Source organism: Ambystoma mexicanum, chromosome 7p, assembly GCF_040938575.1.
Source record: "Ambystoma mexicanum isolate Mex_15411 chromosome 7p, UKY_AmexF1_1, whole genome shotgun sequence".
Lineage (NCBI taxonomy): Eukaryota > Metazoa > Chordata > Amphibia > Caudata > Ambystomatidae > Ambystoma > Ambystoma mexicanum.
In genome coordinates this window covers 247,639,620-247,649,469 of record NC_090939.1, presented here as the reverse complement: position 1 = coordinate 247,649,469, position 9,850 = coordinate 247,639,620, and the positions used below count along the sequence as shown (strand labels likewise).

Sequence of the window (9,850 nt, the reverse complement as noted above, 5' to 3'; positions counted from 1 at the left end):
GAGCGAAAAGCCCTGGGGAACTGTCCATGTGGATTTTGGATCAACGGGTCGGGGCATGTATTTTTTAGCGGTGGTAGACCAATGGTCCAGATAGCCCGAGGTGGAGGTCGTACAAGCAGAAGATACCTGGTCGTCGACGTCGTAGGACAACAAGACGGTGTGGTGGTGTTTGGACGAACAAAAACATGAGACAGACTCTGGATGAGCCAGGAGAAAGCAGGAAGGGTCTTCGCCCTTCTCAGACCCAGCGCCCCTTGGGAGCCTAAGCGGCAGGGGCGTCGGGGAGCAACAACTACGGCTCAGCTTCCCCCAAGGAAACGGCACTCCCCCGGCCCAGGAGCGCCTGCAGGGGCAGGAGGGGCTCGGACGCATGGTTGGGAGAGTTGGGCCTATTCTGGACTTTTAGGGAAGGAAAGGGGGAAGCAGGTTCTTTTGGACACAGAGCAGTCGCCGCATCTCATGAGTAATTTTCCACAAATGTGTGCAGTTTGGTTTGTGTTATTGTGGAATAAATCTGGGGACTTTTTATGCCAAAAACAAACAGGACTCATTCTACATTTCTCTGTGGGGAAAGGGGAATGAGCTATGTGTATGTGTTGGATACAAATGGACAGATGCCAGGGTTATCAATACTGTTAAATTGAAGTTGCCAGGTTCATACAAAGGACTTCAACAAACTTGCTGATGATTCAACAAGAATTCGATAATTTTCAGAGAATTGTTTGTTTTTTTAAAATATCAGTAAACATCTTTTGAACTGAACTAGAGGATCTTGTATATTGCTAAAAATATATAAGTGCTGTGCCAATTATGAATACCTATCGAAAACACGGGTGCGCGGCTCCTGCGTTTTGTAAAGTGCGTAGCATTGCGACTGCGCAGGCGCATGCGTGTTGGCCGGACTGGTGTCCAGTTTGCAGAGTCTCATACCCCCGCGTGGAGGAGAGGCCCACTTTTGGAAGCCTGCCCCTCTGTGATTCACCCAGCCATGTACTAGGCTGGTGCAGGAAGAGGAGGGCGGTGGGCTGCGCCTGCCAGTGTCGGCTCCGCCTCAGGGTGGGGAGAGGGGGCGGGGACGGGGACGGGCGTGTTTAGCGGATGTCTGAGTCGGCTCGGAGCTGCACGGGTTTAAGGGGCGGCGCTATGCCCTCAAGCTGTCACTTCTCTATGCCCCGGCGCAGTGCTGGTATCTTCCGCTTGTTGGAGGGCAGACGTCGCAGTAACAGCCGTACGTGTAAGCAGCGTGTTCTACCACCACGGACATGCCTAGATACGAGCTGGCTCTCATCCTCAAGGCCATGCAGCGGGTGAGACCCCCCTTCTACTACTGTGTGTGTGTCTTTATTGTCCTTTACAGGCGCTCGCGGTCAGAAGGTAAGCGAATTCAGGCAGCTGCACAGCCCAACGAAAGGAGACGGGCAGTCGGTGTCCCCGCAGCACAAGGTGAAGGGGGGGGGGCAGCCTTGTGTGTTGCTACGGGTACCGGCAGCACAATACAAGGGCTCCTGATTTACCCCGTTGAAGTGTGTGTTGATAGTACACCACAAGGTTCCGTGTGCACTCGCAAGCCCAGGCGTAGGCTGTGCAACAGAACCCGGTCATTGTCCGCATGCAAGGATTGTAGATGGCAGAGCTGCTCCACGCGAGGAAAGCAACGTGTACTCTGTAGATGAGGGGAGGGGCTGCGTGTCCAGAACAACACACACACAGGTTATATCTGCCTCCTGTAGCCAGCACCCGCCCGGTGCCAGCAGACGGGGCGCACTGCTCGGTATACCCGTCCCTGCGGGGATTGCTGGCAGCACAAGGTGGGCAGCTGAGGTCTGGGATTTTCTGTATGCCCACAGGAATGAAAGCTGCACAAGGTAAGTGTGCAAGGTAAACAACGGAGGCTAGCGCTGTGTGGGGGCTGCTTAGACCGATCCAGTGATGTGGGGGTAAGGGGGCTGTGGTTCAGTAAGCACAATGCATTGGTGTTGTGTGTATGTGTGCGTGTGTGCGTGCGTTGGTGTTGTGTGTATGTATGTGTGCGTGTGTGCGTTGGGGGTGGGGGCGCGGGGGAATGCATTTAGCAGAGGGTAAAGCCCCCCACTGAATAAAGTCTTCAGACGTTAAGGACACCGAGGATGCAGACACACGGTACGGGGTGCTGAAGTCAATCTGCACCAAACCTGTTTGCTTTTACAGATTCTCATGTATGGATTGATGTTGTAACGTTATTTAATTTTCACTCATGGCAGATGTAAAAGGTTTACGATATGATCCTCCGTTATCTCTCCCATATGGGTTACCAAACTGCCCATGAGACCATTCTTTCAGTGGAGTTGCTTTCCTAACGCCCATCGTTCGCACCCCTTTTTGGGAGTCCCAGCTAACTCTTGAAGCGTATGTTGCCTTTCATTACCGCAACGCTCTGGGGGGATTATTTTCCACTAACTGAGTTGCTAGCAGTGGGTGCCAACATCATTTCAGCCTAGGGATTTTGAGGGCACCTACCCCATTGGAAGAGCATGTTGCAAAAGGAACTACGCAAGGGAGAAGCTCGCGACCCACAATGGTTTGTTGACGATGCCAGACATGACGAGAAAAAACGCCCCCACCAGAGTTGCATCTGACATTCTACGTTGCTCGGCGACCCCTACTTTCCTTTACTTATTTGAGGATCTCGACGGAGACCAGAGACATCGGGAAGGTTCTGCTGCATGCTCTTGGCTACTAGTCACGTGTGTACTCCAAGTACATCATCGTGGGGCGATTGGACCATGGAGCTTGGATCACTATTTTCGTGGATTCCCATCCCTGCGTGTGGGTTATGTCGATATGTTTGTAGGAGTTTAGTAGCTGCAAAATGCAGTCCGCTATATAGTATAATGAAAGAGCACGCATTCTAGTGCATTTTGCAATGATGGTAGCTTACATCAACTGTTTCCACGAGTACACCTGGAACTCGTATACATGCATAATTGTATGCGGTATTTACTTTAGGAAATATTCCCAATAAGCGAATTTTTATTCAAGATTAACTTTGATAATTTTTCATAGAGCATAACTAGATGGATAAGCAAATGGACAATTTCCTAATGGACAGTTATTTCTGAAACGAGAAGACAGAAAAATCACAGCAAAGGGGCTTGGAAGGAACATAATGTAACATGTTTTCACGGGGAGTGAAGCAAATGGTTCTGTGAGATTTCCTCCACCAACCTGAAAACTGTACATTTCATTGTAGCATTTTATTTCCCTTTTTCTTGGAGGGGTCCTGCCTCTCCACTCACATGTCTAATTTACCCCAAAATGAAATTAACCACTCATGTTTTGGGGGATGACGCCACTGAATAAGGAGATACATGAATAAAATCGCCTATGAGCCGTAATAGAGTGGGAGAAAAATGACCTGCTATGTCCGATTTTACAACACCTTATCCATTCTTAAATGCCACCAAACTTGCTTTTGAAGGGCAACATGGTACTTTTGGGAAACTCTGCAGGCTTTTTTCGGAAGGGTAAGATTTAGCAAGATTAGATTTAATAGGGCGGGGCCTGTTTTGAAAGGCAGGGGGCTGCGTCCATGAGTAGTTATGGGCAGGTCACTGGTATTTAAGGGTGTTTGTGTGCTTGCTGTTTGGGATTGCTGTAATGAGTTTGTGTTGATTTTTCCAAGTTGGTTACATTTCTGTGCATATTATGCATGTAAACGTACGATGATGGAAATTAAACCCACTGTCTGAGTGAGAACATGGTAGGGTAATGTTCTGAGCAGCACAGTATCTATTCCTCAAACATTTTTCCATCCATTGCTGTCTTTAATGGAAAACACCTTCAACGTTTCATGTGTGGTGACGCAATAGCTGAATCGTGAAATCTGCATATGACATATTTAATAATAAGAATAGCACGCTGCTTTACTATCATGCGCATTGAAACGTATGGACGTATTGACTGCACAGAAATCCAGCATGAAACTCATTGGGGCACTCTTAACGTGTGAGTTCCCAAATGTTGCCTTCAGGTAGGTAGCAGCAAACCGGGTGCAGCTACCGCCGCCTGGCAAAACAGAGCCATTGGCCTGGCAAATGCCCAACCGAAATAAGTACCACACTGGCAGGCTCTTCTTTCTGAACATGCAAGTGCCTTTCTCTGTACAATCAGTATTTGTTGTTTGAGTTACTACTTCATGCTCTTAAGGTGTAAGGGTGCCACTTGGGAAAGAATACGATGACTGAAATATGTTCCGCAAGCTATAAAGAACATTTGTTGATCTGAATTTCGTACAGTCGCATAGACTGCGCTATCTTATTTGGAAATTGGTTTGCATATTTTTTTGACCACCCGTGCTAGACGGTCACCTAGGCTGTGGTTGGTAGTCTCTATGAGGTATAACAAATTACATCAGACTGAACACCAAACGATGAAAGCCAGAGCCGTTCCAAAAAAAAACATAAATATAAAAATGCCTCTTGAGAATGGACAAGCAAGAGCACCAGAATGTATCTGAAGCATTTTTTTAAATTCATGAAGCGCATGGCGTAGGTTGTACCTACATACAAGCAAAGGGGGAAAACCAACACCCTGCGTGTTTGCACAAAGCATATATTTTTCTTTCAGCATATGCTTGGGCCATCACTGCACCACAGAAGTGTGGGGGCGGGGGTTGGATATAACTAGGGGGCAGCACTTCCTGCCTGATGCTCCTTCTACATGCAGGACCTTTCAGAATTGGGGCACATTCTTCTGGTTACGTCTTGCTTCCAGCAAGGACAGTGAATTGACCACCATGTCCTCTTGTACATATTTAGGTTATTCAAGCGTGTGAGATGTTTTTAAACCCCTCAATCCTTCACAGTTGGGATTAGCGCGATATACTAAAACATAGACGTCAAACCATAGTCTAAAAATTCTGTTCTCTGGTTATTTAAAAGCATACGATAAAGCCTGTACCACGGATATGTTTGCACGTTGGAAATTATTTTTCTTGTAAAACAGTTCTGTTAATCTGGAAAAACTGGTTCGATGACAATTTTCTCTACCCTCAATATGGATGCTTTCCATACATTCAAGGTTCCCTTCAGCTAACCTCCATTCTTTACGCTTTTTGAAAAATCAAACAATGTTTTTGTGCAAGCTGATGGCACTTGAAATCCCAGGCAGAAGCACTTCCTCCTCATGCTCGTATACCAGGTACATGCGTGCTCTGCAGTCAGCCTAGTCCACTAGAATATCCTGTGTCACTGATCTACTCTGAAGTGCAAAACACTTCATTGATTGGAGTGACCGGAACATTAAACACTCTAAGCTGAAACCCTTGAAGACCGTTATCATTTCTACAGACGGGTCAGTTGTGAAAGGGGGCAACACCTTTCCTATTGTCTACTTATTTCATAGTTACGTGATTCGTTCTCCTGTGCACATAACTGCAACCTTTTTTTATATATAAATATATATATAATATTAAATGATAAGGAAAAATTGTGATTACTGTGTGAACCATGCCCTATCGATCCAGGCACTATTCCATTCCTGAATTAATAGAGAAGAGTGAAGCAGCAATGTTTCCTAACCCCAGCACACAACCAAAAGCTGGCGAAAATGTAGAGTGTAGGAGCCGAGGCGCTGACTCGAAACAATATAATTTTAATGGAATCAACGGTGATATGAACGTGATTTTTATTTTTTGTTTTTGAGTCTTTTACACTTTACAAACATAATGAATTCATATATATTTGCCTATGCTCTTACCTTGTTCATGTCACTGTTGATTCCATTCAAATTATATTGTGTTTTTAGTCAGCGCCTCAGCTTCTACACCATACTTCTGCTTTTATATATAGTTACATTCCAACCTTAAAAGCACACAAACTCCCCCGGCCACCAGAGAGCCGTTTGCCACAAATGAGCACATGCATTTTTCTTTAAAGCACACACATTATACAAATTGTAAATAAATAAAAAAAAGTACACTTGATCATAATGAGACCGCTTCCTAATAAAGTATTTTTTTCATATTGTTACTGAAAACGTTGCTGAGTAAATGTCTCGGGAGGATAGGTTAGGGCAACATGCTCGCCTTGGAAGCAAGACGGCGCGGAGCAATCCCCGGGTCTGCGCTTAGAAACCTCTGGGTATTAAACGCATTATAAATAACCAATTATATAAGAAGGGAAACTGTGAAATCCACTTTTATATTTTTTAACATTAAAAGAATCCATATGCTACCAACATAACCACCCTTGGAATTATTTTTACTTTTTTTTTTTAAACTCCGTTTATTGATGGTTTTAGCAGATATAACTATATTCACAGTACATTCATCTCTTCTGATATACCACAATTGTTTAAGAATACATTTGCATTTATATAGATGCTTCATCGTCTGAGGCCTTTTCACACAAATACATCCGAAACGGGCCCCATATGTCTTTAGGGTGATTGCTTGTTGGTACAGTCAATGTGTATTGTTCCTCGCATTTGTTTACATACGTTAGTTCTCAGAGAAAATTCTCAACGTTTGGTGGGGTTAGGCTCTTCCAGCACTTCAATATGCAGCTTTTTGCTACCACACAGGAGACATTTAACAGTCTCCTAGTGGTTTCCACACTTTTACCGATGTCTCAGAACAAGTATTTTCGGGGGGTTAGGGAGGCCGGGATCTGAGTTATCTCTTCTATGATTTCTGATACCTTTTCCCAAAACCTAACCACTGCGGGACATTCCCAATACATGGAATTATTTTGACTTTTCTGAAGAAGGGAGATGTTGCTCAGTGGCAAAGACTGCAGGAAATGAGATGTAGAAAAATAATAACGAAGCTCAACAAAACAAATAGCTCCCAAGACATTCTAAAATGTAGCCACATTAGTCAAGCGATGCAGCATAAATACATACATGTATAATGTTTTTCCGTAGATAATGTTACTGTTCGGCTTTGCCCCAGATGCATAATAACTACTGTTTTAAAGCCTGTATCCCATTTTTCCCAAACATGGAAAGCTGTCCTTTGGTACCACAATGATATTTAATTCAATAGTCAGTTATTCTGTCTTTCGTGCTCGTCATGGAAGATGTTTCTTTACGTGAATTTGCGAGCTTAATCCCTTAACATGTTTGAATAGTCCTCGCCTTTTCTCGTTGTTAATTTGAGGCCGGTGGGGAGAGGTCATAGCCCCATTTTGGAGCAGTATGTGTAATTGAAGCAAGTTCTAAAGCTTGGTACCTACTTATGACGTACAGTGAAATCAGGACCATTCTAGGGAAAATGTTAGTTTTTTTTTTTTCTTTTTTGTGGTCGACCTCCATCCAGGTTTTCTGGAGCACTCCGAGGCCATACTAACGATTTATTGTTCTTAAATCGGAGTGGGTTCCCTAGTCAACAAAGGTTACTTTATATTTTGTCCTTCTCTGTTGGCACCTCTGCACTTCATCAGCACAAGGTAACACTGTTTGCAGTCTACAAACCAATCATTATCATGGGGTTATGACACATCCAAAGTCGTTCCCTGAGGTGAAGCTGTGGGGCTATAGATTTGATGTTTTATTTTGTCTGTTTGACAATTTCAACTGAATTTCAACTGTACTCAGCTGAAGCAATTGTTTCTGTGCTGCTTGTCGGGCTGCTGTTTGAGTCAGAATGTTTGGAGCAAGGTCTATACCAGAGGTTATGGACTGCATTCCGAGTTTTCCGATTTGCTGAAATAAGATTTATAATGGAATCCTTGTGGTAATTAAGCTTTATTGGACCGGTCTGGGGGCCATATCTGGTGTTATAAGCCCTGAAGACTGAATTACATGCCGGAGGACATTTAACTAGTTTTACATATGGCCAAGGGGTGGGTGGTCTTTAAAGCTATTATAACTCTCATTACTCTTGACACTATGAATCACGGTTACTCATTATGTGGCCTTCTAGATGTCTTGGGTTTCGACTCCCATGCGCTGCTTCTAGCCTTTAAAGGCAGCTTTCTAAATAATCTGTTGGCCATACGGCTTCCTATAGCCCACAGGTTGTCCAATGAGAATTCTCTCTAAGCATTGCGATGGTAATAATACAGACTACAGCAGTAGGGTTAAGTTTAGCTTCGAGGGAAGTAAAGTGACACATATGTCCTAAGCAAAGGACAAGAATACTTCAAGAGAGCCTGTGAGTGAGGAGAGATTGCCAAAACGATATATGTACAAACAGATGTTTATAAAACCCGTTAGTCTAAACTGTGTGGCTTTAAATGGGTATTTCACCTTATTCTTAGTCGGGAATTGCTTACAAAAATGGCACTCCCTCATCCTTCAGATAGGACTTTCCCTTCCCTCGTTTTCTGTTGTTGTGTGGTTTTATTCCCTCTGGAAGCCTTTCGCTTCACCTGGTATGCCTGTGAATCGCAGTTCATAGTTGTGTACTCTCAGGCTTCAACACTCTGCTCATGTTCTAGGTCATGGCACAAAGAAAGCTCATAAAAGAATGGTCGGATGGAGAAGAAATGGACTCTGCTTTATTGTAATAAGAGGGCAGATCTAATAATTGGGACTGCATAGAGCTGAGGAGGTGGGTCGAGGGTGACTATGCAGACGAGGCATCAGTTGGATCTCTTAGAGGTGACACAAAGAGTTCTTCGGACCTATATATGCATTGGGGTGGACTCACTAATTGGCGCAGGTTGGTCTTAGTGGTGGAGTTCCACGGATTCCAATTGAAGGATCACTACATGGCATGTAAGGAGCTGCTTCATGGGTGGGGGCAAGCATGGTGACCCCTTAAATTCCTATTCAGACCTGAAAGACTTTAGCTGGAATTACTTGGTGTTAAGGTACCCTCTCCCTTTTGAAGGGTGTTGGGTAAGAATTGGGTACATGAAGAGGGGTGGCATTGCAGCCCGGGCGTTTATCCCTTGCCTGGTATCTGGCATGCATAGTGAGCAGTATCTGGCCCAAAAAGAATTTGATCCTAAATTGTGTAGAATAGCAGCACTGGCGAGAGGATGATACACAAAACTGTCTGCACTTTCTTGTAATTGGGTACATTGGGAATACATTTCTAGTGCCCATTTGTGAGTGATCACCTGATTGGAATTACCAATAGTTTGTCTGGGATCTTTGCCTGCTCGTGTCTAATAGATTTGGGTATTTACAAAAAATCTGAATAAAAAGGTTCAGGGTGTACTGTAGAAAGTTTGCTCTTCTCTAAGGTGCTATCCAGAGAATCATGTTTCCAACAAGAGCAAATAAAGGGACATTTCTTAATGCTTATCACTGGTGATTGTTAATCAAGAAGGTATGTGTAAAGCACTGGAACAAATTATTTTCTCTAAGGGCGGCCCCTCTTAAATATCATTAATAAGTGGCAGTGTTCCGGCTCCCACAAACGCAAACTCCATCTCGGAAACAGTTCTCCCAGATTACCTGTTCAGAGTGATCACAAACTTTCACTGAAGTTCTGGGGACTGTGGCACACAAGCGGAAGGACTCGGACCAGAGGACATGTATCAAAGGGTTTAACTTAAAAAAAAAACTCCTTTCTAGCCCTATTGCTAAAAGGAGAGTTAATTTCCTAACAAACTATTCTAAGGTGCTTGTCAATAATCAAAATAACCAAAATGGTCCTCTGTCCAAACCTAATATCTAAACTGGCCTTACCACTTACAAAAAATATATAAGAAAACTAGGCCAAGTGTCCTGCCATCAGAGTTGTTCAACCTGATCTCCCTTAGGGCTTCCAGGAATCCTTCCTGGTTTTGGATCGAATGCATATTCATTGAAAACAATTCTCCCTAGTTTAACAGTTCTTGTCAAAGTTCCAACAGTATCAAGTTTACAAAATAGTGTCCAAGTTCCTAAAAAGATCAAATGTCCAAGTTGTCATAGG

At 44.0% G+C, this 9,850-nt stretch overlaps 1 protein-coding gene across 1 annotated transcript in view; it reads left to right on the top strand.

The window, feature by feature from the left end:
- Window positions 1-1,077: 1,077 nt before the first annotated feature.
- Window positions 1,078-9,850, top strand: part of SLC5A3 (solute carrier family 5 member 3) — a 98,102-nt gene continuing 89,329 nt past the window's right edge. The window contains exon 1 of the mRNA XM_069636199.1: window positions 1,078-1,307. The gene's annotated coding sequence lies outside the window, so the exon portion shown is untranslated. The remainder of the gene's footprint in view (window positions 1,308-9,850) is intronic.